Raw genomic sequence first — 18,447 nt, forward strand, 5'->3', positions numbered from 1 at the left:
AGTATTTATGATGATTTCGTTTCTCAAAACTACTTGTTCAAATCTTCCTTTGTGTTTTTCAGTAAACATTTCAAATTTTATTATCTGTGTTTTTATTTAATATAGGTCTTATTACTTATTTAGCTTATTCCTAGGTTTTTGCCTTTTTTCTTGATATCTTAAATGTGATCTTTAATTGACCATTTTTTCCAAGTGGTTGTTCTTTTAGAAATCCATTTCAGAAACACTTATCAAGCATTGGCTGAGTTCCAATCACTATTCTAGGAAGCCAGGATACAAAAGTGAATGGGGCCAACAGCAATCCCTGACTTCTGTGAAGTTTATGTGGGAGAGACAGAAAATAATCAATATTTATAACACAAGAATGTTAGTACCTACACCTAAGTATGCCAGAAAAAAAGGAAGTTCTAAAGAAAAAGTAACAGAGAAGGATAACAAGTGTCAAGGCATGATTTGAAATTTTCAAATTTTAGGTAGAAGAGCCAAGCAAGACCTCACCAAAATGGCATTTGATAAAAATCATACTGAAATGTTGAAGCAAGTCACGTGGCTAGGGGATAGGACATTCCAAGGAAAGAATAAGACATGAACCCTGAGGCAGACCCTGCCTGAGGTCATGAGGGATGGAGGGGAGGGCTGTGGTGGCCCTAGCAGGTCGGAGAGGCAGGCAGAAGAGTGTCAGGCACCGGGAGAAGAGGAAGACAGCAGATCACCTACATACAGCCTTATACAAACCGTTTATTATTTTTAATTTAATTTAATTTAATTAATTTATTTTTGCTAGAGAGAGAGAGAGAGGGAGGGAGCACGAGTGGGGGGGAAGGGGCAGAGGGAGAAGCAGAATCTTCATTGATCTGGGAGCCCCACGTGGGGCTCGATCCCAGGACCCTGAGATCATGACCTGAGCCGAAGGCAGACACTTAACCGACAGACACCCAGGCGCCCACCATTTATGTTTTGAATTGAATTTCCATATGTTTGTATTTTTTTTTAAAGTTCAATTTGATCAATTACTTTATGGACTAATACATAGACAGCTTTTATAAAGGCTTTAAAGACCATCTATGTGTTCCGTGTTCAGTGTAGAATTTTCTATTTTCTCAGTAGAGTTTGTGAGGTGCATAGACGGATATTTAGACAAATGCATAGATACAGAGATGATAGAAAGTCACTTCATTAAATATGTTAAATGTCTTCAGCATTTTTATTTACTGTTTACTCCAGCTGTGACGGTCGGAGAATAGTGAATTAACATTTATTCCAGCTAGTTCATTTGTATGTCTTCTTGCATCTCCTGTAAATTTGGTTTCATGGATCCTGCTACTGACATTTGGTGCATAAATATACAGAACTGTATGTCTTCAATGAGAATTATTCCCTTTATCCTTATGAAGTACCCTTTGGCCTGATATTAGGACTGCAACTTCTACATTTTTCTGTTTGTATATTTGCTGGTTGGTACACATTTCTCTATCTTTAAAAAAAATAAGTGTTTTAACATTCCTGAATATCTTTTTTTAAGTGAGTCTCATAGAAGAAAAAAATGTTAGATTTTCCTTGTCTGAGATTAAATGAGACCAATTCTGCCACCGTGTTTCCAGTAATCTTTTGTTCAGCTGAAGTTCATCCTTTAGAGGAGTCTTCCATAGGATTCATAGGACTATTTCCTTAGATACTGCATGTTCAAAACAGTCTTTGTGCTGGAAAGAGAGTCTGATTGGATATCAATCTCAAACCTCTTTCCCACGAGCATCTTGTAGGTGTTGTTCTTCTGTCTTCTTGTGAAGATGTCACCAGGGCAAAGTCCGTGGGCAGCCTCCTTCCTCTCATACAAAAATACTTGATCTCTTTGCCTGCTTTTCCAAAGGATTTAGTCTCTGCTTTCACTTTCTTTTTTTTTTTTTTAAGATTTTATTTATTTATTTATTTATTTATTTATTTATTTATTTATTTGTCAGAGAGAGAAAGAGAGCATGCACAAGCAGGGACAGCAGAGGGAGAGGGAGAAGCAGGCTCCCCGCGGAGCAGGGAGCCCGATGCGGGGCTGGATCCCAGGACCCTGGGATCATGACCTGAGCCGAAGGCAGACGCTTAACGACTGAGCCACCCAGGCGTCCCTGTCCTCTGCTTTTAATGTCCGATATGTTCACAAGTTTGTGCGTCGGTACTGACTTTTGGGAGTAGTTTACAGGATATGGCACATACTGCGTTCTTACAGTTAGATACCAGTTTTTCTGAATTGTACTTTAAAATATTTATTTCTTCCACCTTTTTGTTCTTTCTCTGTCTTTCCTTCTCTCTCTCTTTCTCTTCCTCTTCTTTCTCTTTCTTCTTCCTCTTCTGAAGCTTTAAGGAAAAGTATGTTGTATCTCTTTTGCTTATTGTCTATTGCTACTGTTTTATGTCAATTCTTTTTAATTCTTTCCTTGTTCCCATTTCATTTTGCTGTCTTTTCTTATTGCTGTATTTTATGTGCTTCTCTTTTTTTTCTGTATCATCCATACTCCTTTTTCTTTTTCCAATTTTATCTTTATTTCTGTCATAGCTTTCTTCTATTTTCCTGAATTCTGCCAGCTTATGTTTTAGAGTCTACTGTGTCTTTTGTCATCTTTTTTCTGATTTCTTGCATTTGTACTTTCTTCTCTTCCATTGGAGAAGTGACTGCAGCATTATATTATTTTTTAATTTATGATAGAATACTTGTTAACTGTTTTTCTCTGATTTGTGACATCATTATTTTCTGGAAAGCATTATCTGTTTATTACTCTATTTTTCCACTATTTTTTTATAAATATACTATTGTATTAATGCTCTGCCAGTGATATTTTTATTAATCATAATTATGAGATGAACTTTCCTGAAACAGGGATTTTAGGTTCCAGTGAACCCTGTGTAGTGTTTTGCCTCAATTGCTTCTCAACCACACCAGGCCATGATAATTTATTCTAATGATAAACCATGGTCCTCCAGATTTCCAACTAGCTGTTGCCAACAAGAGACATTGGTTCTGCATCACAGAGTGAGCACTTTCTATGTAGGAAATGTATATTTTGTTGTGTGTTTTTGTTTCCTGTCTCTTTGGTATGATTTCCAGAAAGAGAAAGGGGAAGATACTGAGCCTATACCATAATGTTCTAATGAAAATACTCGTGAGTGATTTGGGGAGAGAGAAAAGGATATCTGTGGAGTTTGATTTTTTAAAATAATTTCCTTGGAGTATATGTAACAAAATAGTATGACAATAATGTGTACAACTTGATCGATATTAAATACAAAATGAGACAACCTGGAAAACCAGCACACATATAAAGAAGGAGATCATTAACAGAGCCCTAAAAATCTCTTGTATACTTTGTAAGTCAATATGCCCACCCCCACTACTTGATTTTAATGTTTTAATTATTTTGCATTTGATGAATTTATTTCTTATACATTTCTAAGTTCTCCCTTGATTTCTAATTTTACAAGCAGAAAACATTAAAATGAGTTATGCAAAACTTTAAGAACAAATTATTGTTTTTACTTTTTCTTTGTAACAAAATCATTTCAATTAAGAATAGTTATTTCTTGATAAACTGAGAAAACTCTGTGTTTGGTTGGATTGCAGGAATGAGACAAGGTCTCAAATGTGAACTTATAAAACACCTTAAGATTTCACAGCTGATGTGATACTATCAAATTCATTATTAGTACTAATTACACTTAGACCTACTGAAATTTATTTATGCTATGTAATTGGGCCTCCCTCCTGGCTGACCCCATCAAACTCAAGCCTTAAAAAAAAATCACATAAATTCCATATACATGGAATGGAGGAAGATTCTCAGGGGTGCTACATGAGCATCTTTCTTGCACTGAGTTGCTTATATTTTGAAGAATGAGACTTATCCTGATATATCTGATTTGTGTTGTAACCAATTGAGTTAACCGGGCACTCTGTTTTCTGATTCTGTGACAGCAGTGCTATGGACTCAAGCTAATATTTTAGGCAACAGAAATCACAGCATGCTATTTTCCAAACCTGCTAACTTCCAGCTCTTTAAAATAGAGATCTTCCTACTTCAAACAGGCCAGAGAAGTGGATTTTAATAACAAAATGATGAGTCTAGAAAGATCTTTTGAATACCATAACCTTGACTTTATTCTCTTCTCCAGCCCTTTTTTGCTTTGCCCCCTCCTTCATTTGAGAACTGAACTTCATGGGATGGGGTTCAGGCTATATACCCTTGTTTACTGTCATGTATATCTCAACAGACCACAAGTCACTCTCTTATTTCTTGGAAAGAGAAAGCAGGCTTGTCTAACTGTCTGTCAAGCTGATGAACTCCCATGATTTCCCAGAGTGTAAGCTGAAAGAAAATCTCTTTGAAACAGCCCTTTGCTGGCCAAAACCAACATAATGGAGAGCATATAAACAATTGGCTGGACTGATCCTTGCAAGGATTGAAGAGAAGCAACAGGGGCTTTCACTCAGACAAAGGAATCTGCACTCTGTATGCAAATATCCTGGCTTCCATTTTTGGGGCTTTTCACACTTCAGGAGTTGCAACCCATAATGCACTCACACTCTCCGTAAGGCTAGAGCATGGGGCTTCATTCAGGTCATACCATAGGATTTCAATTTCACTGACTGTGCGAGACCTTTGCTTCAAAGCAAAGGCAGAACTCCAGAGCTGAATTTTTTTTCAGGAGCTCTTTTTTGCATTTACCCCCTCCCTTTCTAGGCTCTCCCAAGTGGGTTTAATTCTAGCTCTACCAAAGCTTTTGGTAAACCAACTGAACATTAGGGAATCTAAAAAATATGTATTTAATTATATATTACTGTAAGCACTGTACTGAGGAATGATCATATCGTCTTACAAATATGCACAATTTGAATAGTCACAAGAAAAAAAACACATAAAAACATAGGGAGGCAAGAGACTAATGCCAGGTTGGATCTTTCTGTTATCAGTATTTTTATGAGTAAAAATGTGACCCAAAAGATTGTGCTCAGAATTTGTAAATTTCATATTTGTCTTTTCTCCAGCACTAAATGTGTCAATGTTGAGAAGGCATCTAATTTTATTTAAATATGAATTGCAACAAAATTTACCAGCTGAATAAAATTCTGAGTCTGTCATTTGCTTTAAAGGCAGAGGTTTAAATCTCAATGATGGCATGTTTTATTTCTACCATCTGGTTGTATTTGCAAGATAAGAGCTGGACGCTACCCTTATTAAATGAAAGTCTATAGTTTTTCTTTAGTTTTTTGTACGTGAGCATATTTGTTGCTTAATTCCAGAGATTTTGCAAATTTTTATATAAAAATTATTATATTTGCTTTTATTTAGTCATAGAAATCATGAGGTGGTCTTTATATAATAGAAAGTGTTCTATTATTAAGGAAATATTTCATTATTCAAATGTTTCCAAAGATGCAATTGCTAGATATCATGGGGAAAAAAATCCAGATGGCTGAGAACATGTTTAATAATGACATGTAGTATTTATTATGAGGAAGAGAATTTCTCAAATATTAAATCTGTACCACCTAAATATATTGAATGTAAAACTATTAATTTTATCTTATAACTGATTAAATAAATATATATTTTTTAAAGATTTTATTTATTTGACAGAGAGAGACACAGCAAGAGAGGGAACACAAGCAGGGGGAGTGGGAGAGGGAGAAGCAGGCTTCCCGCGGAACAGGGAGCCCAATGCGGGGCTCGATCCCAGGACCCTGGGATCATGACCTGAGCCGAAGGCAGACACTTAACGACTGAGCCACCCAGGCGCCCCTGAATAAATAAATATTTATTCAGTTTCTACCATGTGCCAGATCCTGGCATAGTACTAAAGAACTGGTGACGTAAACCACAATATGTTTCTCTTTATTTCTCTATGTTAACATAGGATCAGTTCTTCAGATATGTTTTTCAGTGCATTCTCTCTGCTGTTGGAATTCAAAATTACAATAATTATATTTTCATTAAAAAAAAGTTATTCTTCTGCCCTTTTCTGGGGGGAGCTGTTTTTTTTTTTTTTTTTTTTAATAAAAAAAAAAAACCACTGTATCTGTTATTTTCTTAATTTTTTCTTAAGTTATATACCTAATAATTCCATTCTCTGAAGTCCCTGGGGCTCAAATTAATTATTTGTCTTTGTAGCTATCATGAAATCAATGTATTTGTTATTTGGCCTTTTATTTTTTTCATTGTGAGCTCATGTTATTTGTGGGTAACCTGAAAACCCAAATGGATGATGCATTTTTCCCAAAGAGAAATAGTGTTTGCATTTGTTGGGAGCCAATCAGTATTACTGAATCAGGACCACAATGTACATTAAGAGTCTTGGCTTAACAATAAATCTCAGGATTACATTTTTTAATCTGAGGTAGTGTCGGGGTTAGTTGGGTCTTCTGGCACTGACTGGTATGGCCTTTGTCCCTAGTATGGCTGTGACTTCATGTTCATCTTCTGCTTTCCTTATTGTCCTTCATAATTTAAAATTTTAAAATTTAAAATCTTAATTCTCCACTTCTTAGTTCTCTGTTGTACAATAGGGTAGCCACTGGCCATATGTGGCTATTAACCAGTTGATATGTGGATAGTCTGAACTAAGATGTCTCTCAAGTATGAAATATGCACTACATTTTGAAGACTTTGTAAAAGTGCAAAATCTCTTGTTAATAATTTTATATTGATTACATATTAAAATGATAATATTTGGGATATATTGGGTTAATACATTAAAATATAAGTTTACCCATTTATTTGTTCTTTTTAATGTGACTATTATCAAATTTAAATGATGTTTGTGACACACATATTTTTACTAGAAAGCAAAGTAGCTCTATCCTTTTCAAATTTCCTACAAACTAGTTATATTTTTAAAATATTAAAATATTAATGACTATTATTTCATAATATTTCAAAGGATAACTTCCGAAGAAGGCTTAAATGTTAAATAAGTACTATGGGTAGACTTTATGACATATATTAGAATTTGCTTTGGATAAGAAATCATTATATTTTACAAATATAATGCATATCCTGTTAAAATTTTAAACAATACGTATAAATTAAGAAGTCAAAAACTAAACTTTAGCCTACCTATTCAGAAATAACTCTTAAAAATACCATAGTATTAGATCATTCAGAAATTGCCCAATTATGTACATACATACATATTATTGACTTTAAATTAGTTTATTCCAAAACTGAGCAAAAGAACACACCACTATACTGGTAGCATTATTTCTGAACTAAAGTGTGACTATCTATAAAAAAACCAAAACAAATGTAAAACTATTATGGAATTGCAGCTAATTATATATAAGATACTAAATACATACCTTGAGAGGTGACCTTAATTTTTGTGAATTTATATATTTAAAATCTATTATTCTGTTCAACTGTGAATTATAGGGGCTTATTGTTGTTGTCAATTTTGCTTTATCTCTTTGAGAATCATTTGCCTTTACTAGTTTCCTCACAGTCTAACCTAGAACAAATGTGGTAACTGACTTTGAATTTCCTTTAAGTGGGGAACAAAAAATTATTCAACTTTTTAGTGTTCTGAGAAATTCAAAACCTATAAGATTATCTATTAGATTCAATTCCAGTTTTGATTAACAATCCACTGGAATACACTCTTTTTAATTACTAAATAGTATATTTTTTTAAAGGCAAGACACAAGGGAAACTCAAATATGATGGAAGGGGGTAATTAACTCAAGTGAGTAAAAATAATGGCAGCTTAATATTTCATGTAGTATCTAAATACATATGGAAATAGGAGATCAGTTATTTAATTGAAACAATTACATTTTTAATCAACCTCTCATTTCTAAGGCCAATGGGTACAGAATCTAAAGAGGTGGCTGTCTTATTGTATATCTTATCAATCTATATAAAATGAGATGGCATCAAGTAGTTCATAAAAATTATAATTATAGTACATAAATTCTTGTATTTATACTTGGTCCAGAAGATGGAACAGAATTATGAGTCAATAAAACTAGTTTCTAGACTGAGAGCTTTTTGGACAGTATAATAAAACACCAAGAATCATTATCTGTAATAATACTCAAGGAATCATCCTCTATATCAGTGAAATGGGATGATATGTGGTGCTTCTGCCTTTGCTAAAATTTAATGTAAAAACATGTGAAGTAACACTGAAACCTTTGGGAACAACTTGCCTTATATAATTTTTCACTGTTATAAAAACACTGTTGGTGGGAATTCAAGTTGGTACAGCCACTTTGGAAAACAGTGTGGAGGTGCCTCAAAAAATTAAAAATAGAGCTACCCTATGACCCAGCAATTGCACTCCTGGGTATTTACCCCAAAGACACAGATGTGAAAAGAAGGGCCATATGCACCCCAATGTTCATAGCAGCAATGTCCGCAATAGCCCAACTGTGGAAAGAGCCGAGATGCCCTTCAACAGATGAATGGATAAAGGAGATGTGGTCCATATATACAATGGAATATTACTCAGCCATCAGAAAGGACGAATACCCAACTTTTACATCAACATGGATGGGACTGGAGGAGATTATGCTAAGTGAAGTAAGTCAAGCAGAGAAAGTCAATTATCATATGGTTTCACTTATCTGTGGACCATAAGGAACAGCATGGAGGACATTAGGAGAAGGAAGGGAGAAATGAAGGGGGGGAATCGGAGGGAGAGACGACGAACCATGAGAGACTCTGGACTCTGAGAAACAAACTGAGGGTTCTAGAGGGGAGGGGGATGGGGGATGGGTTAGCCCGGTGATGGGTATTAAGGAGGGCACGTACTGCATGGAGCACTGGGTGTTATACAAAAACAATGAATCGTGGAACACTACATCAAAAACTAATGATGTATTGTATGGTGACTAACATAACATAATAAAATGAAATTAAAAAAAATACTTCTCCCTGTTCTACTTAAGAAATTTTTCTACAACCATTATTTTTTTCTTATTATTATACTCATGCACTCTGATGGATTAGTTTTAAGTCTAAGAACTACTCTAAGAACATCATATGTGAGAAGATGTATTTTATATTTCTAACTCCTTATTTGTAAAATATGACATAGAAATGGTAGATTTATTTGCAAATTAATTATAAAAAGTTGCTTGTAAAATTTATGAAATCTTCTTGACAATTTACCATCATTATGATATAATCATTTCTAATCTTTTTTCATTGATTTAAATGATAATAGCAGTGAAAATTTTAAGTATCTATTTTTCTCCACTGCTCATTGAAGAGAAAAATACTTCTGTATAGTAGAACCAATAGTAAAGCTTTGCAGTGCTTACATAATTTACTGGAAGCTTTCAATAATGATTAGTTATAGCTGGTAGACATAAATAATTTCAAGCCTATACCAGTAGATGTTAGGTGCCTCTGGATTAGGTTTTAAGGTTTCATTTTTATCTATTATCTTGGGGGAAAATGGTAGACTGATTACAGTCTTCTGCTTAATTTCTATTGTACTAATTATCATTGTCATCAATATTCATTTATATATTTAGAAAATATTTATTGAACTCCTTCTATGTGTCTGGCTGGGTTTTAGGAATCAAGAACATAGTAAGCATAAGACAAATTTCTATCTTGTGGCAATTACATTCTTGTAATCCTCAGAGTTTACATAGTTTAAATAATGCTATCTTCCTTTTCAATTGTGGTAGTCAAATAATAAGTACATAAAGAGATAACTAACACTAAAATATCAAAAAGTGATCATTGATCTGATGGAGAATTATTCAGCGTAGTGGAACAGAAGTAAGCCGGTGTGGCTGATTGGCGTGAGGGTGGCCAACAGTGGTCAGGGATGACAAGAGAGGTAGACTAGAGTCAGGATCTATAATGGTCTAGGGCATGAAAAGGATTGAGAGTCAGGATCTATAATGATCTAGGGCATGAAAAGGATTGTGAATTTTGTTCCATTGGAATGGGAAACCACTGGAGGGCAATGATGATGGGAATGTAAACATTTTTGTGTTGTTTAGAATCTAACTCTGAGAGCCAATTTGTAAAAAATGAACCCTAATTGCATAATAAGCCACAAATCATGTTTCTCCAGATTATGAAAAAAGTGACTATATCCGAGTTACATTTTATAAATATTCTTCTGGTGCATCTTGACTAGAAGAGTGAGGGTTAAGAGAGAAAGCAGACCAATTAATTTAGTCTTGGAAGTAAGGTGATATTGAAGAAATGATAAAGAGCAAATGGAGAATATATTTTGAAGAGATTAGTTTACATCTGAGTTGCACCTGTGCACATAATATGTATGGATACACGTGAGGTGTAAAGGAAGAAGGATTAGTTAAAGATATCTGGAGGTTTCTGGCCTGGAGTGGCTGAGTGCATGGTGGTGTCATTTACTGAGAAGGGAATGACTGGAGGAAAAGCAAGTTTGGGATTATCAATACTATCATAATATGATAGTTGTGTATGTAGGCCCACCAAGTAAAGTTGTGCTGATTGTCATGGCTGGAACCAGGATGAAGTGAGTGTGGCACTTGACTTAGGTGCAAAATTTAAGGGGATGCCAAAAATCCCAGCCATCAAGATGAATAATATTTTAGTGTAACATTTTAAAAATATTTTTAAAATAAAAATTAATGCAAAAATTAATCATGAAAAAAACTTTAAAAATTTAAATAAATCAGAAAGAGGGCTATGTAGTCATACCAGTCTGAAGCAAAAAGGAAAATGTGTGTGCTTGAATTTTTAAAATGTTACAATAAAATATTAATATTTTAATTTTCCAATATTAAACATTATTTAATATTTAACTGCATCATTCACATCACCTTAATCTTGGCCCTACTGATTATACACTGCACAAATACAAAGGGCACCATTTTATTTTGGTGTATGTGAATGGTACTCTAGGAGCTGGGTGGTACACAATCTCCATGGGACTTCATGGTGGCCCTGTGTGTACAGTAAAACCTCCCTGAAACAAAATTGGCATTAAGATATTTCATCTTTTGTATCTATATTGTATATTTTGCATGATTTTAAATAAAATAAGAATGCAGATCATCACTATCCGTCTTCTCATATGAAATATATATCACTAATATATTTATACCAATATACATACATGCACCCACATAGTTCCACTTACTGATCTCTAACTCTGTATTATGCAGTATGCCAAATATTTTATGTATATTTAATCTGTATGGCAACATTCTAAAATGGATGTTTTTCTCTTCACCAGTGGGGAAGCTGAGACTTGGTGAAAGTTGTCCCTTGACCCAGGTCTCATAATTGATGAGTGACAGAAATGAGATATCCAGTCAAATATGTCTGAATCTAAATCTGTGCTTCAAACTCCCAAAGAGCTTTGAAGTGTTTTTCAATTTCTTCTCTAAGACAGTAAATAAAACTAGCCCGAATAACAAAGTCTTTTATATCAATTTCGCATCTGTGGATGTGAACTAAAAAAAAAACACTTAAATAATCAAGAGATTTTATAATTTCACATATAAAAGAAAATTATCCATCATGCAAATGATGTTTCAAAGACTATTTAATAATGTAACCAGAAAAGTCTAAACTTCCATAAATGTATATGTAACCCATATGTTAACCTTGGTGCTCAATAATCATAAGCACTGAGAAAAAAAACTAGCATATTTTATGCATAATAAATAGTGTGTTTTTATAAAATAAATGTACACAAATCAGTGGTCTTCACTTATATAAGAAGTAACAAAGGAAATAATAAAAAGGAAATTTCCATGAAGTGACATGGAATCTACTTAAGATTGTACAAGCCCACCATGGGTGAATCCATGAATTATACTGAGCAATACAAAAGAACACTTGAATTGGAGATACTCATTAGGTCTTAAACAACAATCTTTAGTATCACAGAGCCAAATTCCAGATTTTAGCCAAATTCTTGATTTTAATGGAGTAATTCAACTCTATCACAATTCAATAATTGAGAAGTATGTAAAGAGATTTTATAATTTAATCAGGAATAAAAAATTATGAGATTAGGCAATAAAGTTCTAGATAAAACATGATAAGGGTCATGCAATCACATATTAAGTTGCATAATCTCTAAAATTTTTATTTTATTTTATTTTTAAAGATTTAATTCTTTATTTGAGAGAAAGAGAGAGAGAGCATGCACGGTGGGGTGGGGAGGGGTAGAGGTCTCAAGCAGACTCTATGCTGAGCAAGGAACCTGAAGCGGGGCTCAATTTCAGGACCCTAAGATCATGACCTGAGCTGAAATTGAGAGTTGGATGCTTATCTGACTGTGTTACCCAGGTGTCCCCTGGTTTTTATGCATAATCTCTCAATTTTTTTCAATTTTAAAATGTTACATAAATGGAATTGTGTAGTATGTAATCTTTTGGGATTAGCTTTTTTACTCAGCATATTTCCCTGAAGACTCACAAGAGTGCAATTACTAGGTCATATGATAACTACATGTTTCACAGAGTGGCTGTACCATTTTACATTCTCTCCAGCAATGAATAAGTGATGCAGTTTCTCTGCATCATCACCTGCATTTTGGAAATGGGAAACATAATTGTGATTGACAGGGGTTAGGAACAGGAGTGGGGTAGGGAGGTAAAAAGAGAGGTATGGATATAAAAGGGAAACATAAGGAATCTTTGTAGTGATAGAATTGTTCTTTTTCTTGGCTGTGATGATGGATACATATGATAACATTGTAAATACACACAGAGAGATATACTAATGAATACAAGTAAAACTGAGGAAATCTGAATAAGATTCATGGATTGTAAACATATCAATATCCTGGGTATGATAATGGACTATAGATTTGCAAAATGTTATTATTAGAGAAAACTGAGTAAATCGTACATGGGATCTTGCTGTATAATTTCATACATATGAATCTGTAATTACATCAAGGAGTTTTCAATATGAAGTGCATTATAAAACTACATTTATTAAAGAAGTATGGTGTTGGGGTGCCTGGGTGGCTCAGTCAGTTAAGTGTATGCCTTTGGCTCATGTCATGATCCCAGGATCCTGGGATCAAGCCTGCATCAGGCTCTCTGCTCAGTGGGGAGCCTATTTTGCCCTCTCCTGCTCCCCCTGCTTGTGTTCTCTTTCACTCTGTCAAATAAATAAAATCTTAAAAAACAAAACAAAACAAAACAAAGAAGTGTGGTGTTATTGCAGGCATAGGCATAGAAAAATGGGCAGAGTCTGAATTTAGTATATAGTGAAATTTATATTTCAAATTATTGAGGAATATCCAGTAAAACAAGCTACCCACTTGAGAAGAGCCAGTCTGTAATACAGATAGTCATATCCTTACATTATGCTTTATAAATTTATTTACTTAGAATAAATCCCTTATGAATTTATTATTTATGTACTAAAGATATAAAATATGTATTAAATACTAAAATACACAAATAAATTTTAGGTGATTTTTATAATTATAGAGTGTGGAATGACATCCTTATCATGACACCAAAGCAAGATATCAGAAAGCAAAAACTACACTTGTTTTTAAATATAAAGATTTGTCATTTGAATATTTAAAAAAAAACAATAAGGAGATAAATACCTCAATAAAAAAATAACACAAGAATTCACTGGGTACCCCATAATTAGAAAATATCCATTTTCACTAGTGATCAGAAAAACATAAATTAAAACAATGGGATTCCATTTTTACTATTATACAACAGATATAGATTTTATCATCTCTAGTGTTGATAAGCCTTTGGAAAAAAGGGCAGACACTTCACTGATTTCAAAACTAGATAATAATGCTAAATATATACACAAAGGAAATTCTATCAGATATGGAGGATTTTGTATGAAAGATGAGAGGAATCAGCATATACTTCTGTTTTCTGAGAGCACTGACATATTAAGTGAGTTTGTATAGAGAAATGTTGGTAAATTTCTCCATAATTCCCTAATTTAAAGTGGCACAAGGTGAAAGTATAGAAGTCACTTGATATATGGTGCTACTACACTCATATTTCTTTTCTTGACTTCAAAGATCTATGGTATTTAAAGCAATGGTGTACTTCATTTCCATCTCTCTACCTCTCTCTCTCTCTACCTCACTCTCTGTCTCTGTCTATACTTCCTTTAATTTCCTGAAAAGTTCAAAGAAGTTGTTATCCAAAATGTTCTTCTCTGTCTTGGGATATGCTATCAAAATATCTTGTTTCATCATTTATCTTTTGCCTGCTCTATGTATTTTTTTGACAAAAATTTATACAAGTCTCTCATTTAATGCCATTATTTTTCTGTTTATCTTTGAATGGATCAAATCTACCCAGGCATGCTAAGTGTCAAAAGTTAATACTAAAGGAGTCTTCCTGGGTGACTGGTGAATCTTTATCTGCAGTGCTACAGTAATTACAGGAGAGCAAAGATAGAAATACCACAGGCTTCTTATCAAAAACTGTGCAAGCCAGAAGTCAATGGAGTGACATCTTGAAAGTGAGAAAAGAAAAAAACAAAACAAAACTGAAGCCAGAATTCTATAACCAAAGAAAATATCTACCAAAATGGAGGGGAAATAAATCATTTTACAGGCAAACAAACATAAAATTTAGACAAAGGCAAAATTATTACTAGCATAACTATAAGAAATTTTAAACTAAATTCTTTAGGCAGAAGCAACATATCAGATAGAAACAAGTATAAACAAAGAAATGAGGATCTCTGGAAATGGCTAAAATAAAGGTAATTATAATAGATATTTATCATTATTATTTACTTACTCTAAAACTTGTGTATCTAAAACAAAAAAATAGTAACAATATATTTTGGGTTTATACCATATGTAAAAGTAAACTCTATGGTAACAGAACATACAAGATGGGAGGGAAGAATGGACACTAGACTATTGCTAGGTTCTTACTCTCCATCTGAAGTGGTATGGTATTTGAAGCTGTTTCAGAGCTGGGTCTTTTGGGTTCATTCAGAAATTTAAGAGAAGTATACGGAACTAGGATGCTTAGCGTTATAAATGTCAGAAATTATACTCTACTAGGAGTATTTCTCTCACAACTAAGCTACAATCATTTATTTTGAAAAAACATAATGTTACTCTTGTTTGTTGTTTTAAAGAATACTAAATTTCAGAAATAATAGTAAATCATCTTTAGAAGAAGTTTAAATTTAGGTTTATAATCAAACTTTAAAAGTTTAATCCATCATTTCCCATGTCTTCTAAGCAAATTTCCGAAGTTTTGGAGAAGAAATAAGTCAGCAAAATTTTACCAGGAAAGTAATAAAAAATCTGTTACAATATACAATATATAATGAAAACAGTCCCCCTACATCAAAATAAGCTTTTGTACAGCAAAGGAAATCATCAACAAAATTAAAAATTAACCTACTGAATGGGAGAAGATACTTACAAATGACATATCTGGTAAGAGGTTAATATCCAAAATATATACAGAACTTATACAACTTAACACCAAAAAAATCCCCTCAATCCAATTAAAATGGGCAGAGGTTCTGAACATTTTTCCAAAAAAAGCATACAGATTACAACAGACACATGAAAAGATGCTCAGCATCACTAATTATCAGGGAAATGTAACTCAAAACCACAATGAGAGAGCACTTCATATTTATCAGAATGGCTAGAATCAAAAAGAAATAATAAGTTTTGGTGAGCATCTGAAGAAAAAGAACCCTGTTGCTCTGCTGGTGGGAATGCAAATTGGCACAGCCACTGTGGAAAACAGTATGGAATTTCCTCAAAAAATTAAAAATAGAATTACCGTATCATCCAGTAATTCCACCACTAGGTATTTACCCAAGGAAAATGAAAACACTAATCTGAAAAGATATATGCACCCCTTTATTTATTGCACCTTTATTTACAATAGCCAAGATATGACAGCTACCCAAGTGTCCATCAACAGATGAACGGATAAAGGAGATATAACAGGGCTATCTGACTTTGCCTCCAGCAAAGAGATGACAAGCTTCGCCTACTCTTTAAAAAAAAAGAAAAAGAAGATATAGATGAGAGAGAGAGAGAGAGAGAGAGAGAGAGATGATAGATGATAGATGATAGATACACACACACAAAATGGAATATTACTCAGCATAAAAAAGAATGAGATCTTGCTATTTGTGACAACTTGGATGTACCTAGAGGGTATTATGCTAAGTGGAGTAACTCAGACAGACAAATACCGTATGATTTCACTTATATGTGGAATCGAAAGAACAAAACAAATGCACAAACAAACAAAAGGAAGATACAGACCCCAAAATGCAGAAAACTGATAGTTGCCAGAGGGGAGGGGCTGGGGAAAGAGGCAAAATGTGTAAAGGGGAGTGAAAGCTACAGGCTTCCAGTTATGAAATGAACAAGTCATGGGAATAAAAGATACAGCATAGGAAATACAGTCAATGATATTGTAATAGTGTTGTATGGTGACAGATGGTAATTAAACTTGAGATGACCATAGCATAATGTATAAAGTTGTCAAATCACCATACAGTACACCTGAAACTAATGTAGCATTGTGTGTCAACTATACTTCAATAAAAGTAAAATAAAATGTACATTCTAAACCTTAGTATAACTTTTTAAAAGATGTATAAATAATACATTGATGAGAATGTATAGCAGCTTTATCCTTCATAGCCAAATATTACAAAAAAACTAATGTCTTTTAATCAGTGAATGAATAAACAAACTATATCCATACAATGGAATACATGAGCTACTACCTAGCAATAAAAGGAATGTCTACTATTGCAGTGGTTAAACTTCCATAAATACCTCAAGCATTAAAATTCACTCCCTTCAAAAAGGCTCTTTCACATACCTACTAAGACCAAGAAACTATTCTTAACACCATCTTCCCTTTATTATATTTCTCTCAGAAAAATCTAAGTATTTGTTTGGGTTTCTTTGTACGAACATATTTTTGTAGAGTTTGATATATAATTTTGTTTTGATTTATGTTATAATACATGTATATATGTATATATATATGTATGTAGGATTCATAACTAGAGTAATTTTCTTGGAAAGAGACCTTATGTATTCTTATTTCTTTGCCTAGTCCCAGTCTTATTATCAATATGGCTAACTAGAAAAAGGAAATAAAATAGAGACTAAAGAATAGTAATTTTGATAGTAGAAAAATCTTTAAGATATTAAGAATAAAATCATTAAGATTAAAGTTTCTTTAAAATATGAATATCCAGAAATCTTAAAGAATATTTAAAATTATAAATATAATCATTTTATTCATAGATGGAGAAACTGAGTTTATCCAGAGGGTGTGAGCCTGACCCCTAGAACCCAGTCCTTTTGACTCCTAAGTCAAAACAATATTTTTTTTCAGTACATCTTGCAGGAAAAAAGCAGAAATTCCCAAAAAGTTAATTATAACTTATATGTTAAATAAGACCACTAGAGGAAAAATTTAAAAAGAGAACTGCAAAGTTGAAAAAGATATAAAACTAGTTATTATGGTAAATTCTATATGTCCTTAAAATGATTTGTCAATTTTACCAGTTCAAGGAAAAATAAATTTGGGACCAAATTGACAAAGTTGCTTCATAACTATATACTACAGATCTACCCACTTAGAATGTCTTTAAATGAACAAATGAATCTTGAATGACAATTCAACATTGGCTATTAATTGACTTGGAAGTTTCAGAGATAATGCCAGTGTTGTACTGAGACACAGCCTGAGGCAATAGGAAAAATCAACATCGCTGATTGGTCTTTATTTGACATTGTGATGTGATTTTCATTTTTACATATATTACAGAATAAATTATGTACCTTCATTACTGAGTTTTTTGGCACCTCCCTACATTTTATGTTCCAAGACAAGTTCCTCCATCTCCCTGGCCATGAGGGATGATCCCAAATATTTTCACTATTAAAATCCTTGCTCTGTGTGGTATTTTAATTGGAAAAAAAAAGCAAAACAAAAAGTCAGTATGTGATGAATGAGATTCCACATCACATTTACTTTATATTCAGTTAATCTTAAAAATCTTTGCGTACTAGAACTACAGTGGTTAGAAAGCATTTGAGATATAAGCCTTTGTTTTATTATGAAAGAGCAGAACATTCCTTCCCATGAATAACATAAGGGAAAAAGGGCAATTAGCAGTTTAGGGTTATGTATTTCCCTATTTCTAGAGAACAGAGGTCATTGGCTGAAAATGCAGTAGAATAGAATTTTTACTTCTCCCGCTAACCCCTGCCCCTGTTACTAATGCCCCTGGGAGAAAGATGCTGGAAGACTGCCAATCCAGTCAATTTTTAATTTTCCAAGGGCCATTGTGGAGAGAATCCATCAGGAATACAGGAGACACAGGCTTCAACCAAGTAAGGATAGCACAATGTGAGAAATATTCATGCACAGAGAGCAAAGATCCTTTCATAGCCCCTTAACTGGATCTATTTTATAAAATGTATCAT

This window comes from Callorhinus ursinus, unplaced genomic scaffold (genome assembly GCF_003265705.2).
Source record: "Callorhinus ursinus isolate GAN/ISIS: 27379988/994484 unplaced genomic scaffold, GSC_fseal_2.0 scaffold6, whole genome shotgun sequence".
In the NCBI taxonomy this organism is placed as follows: Eukaryota; Metazoa; Chordata; class Mammalia; order Carnivora; family Otariidae; genus Callorhinus; species Callorhinus ursinus.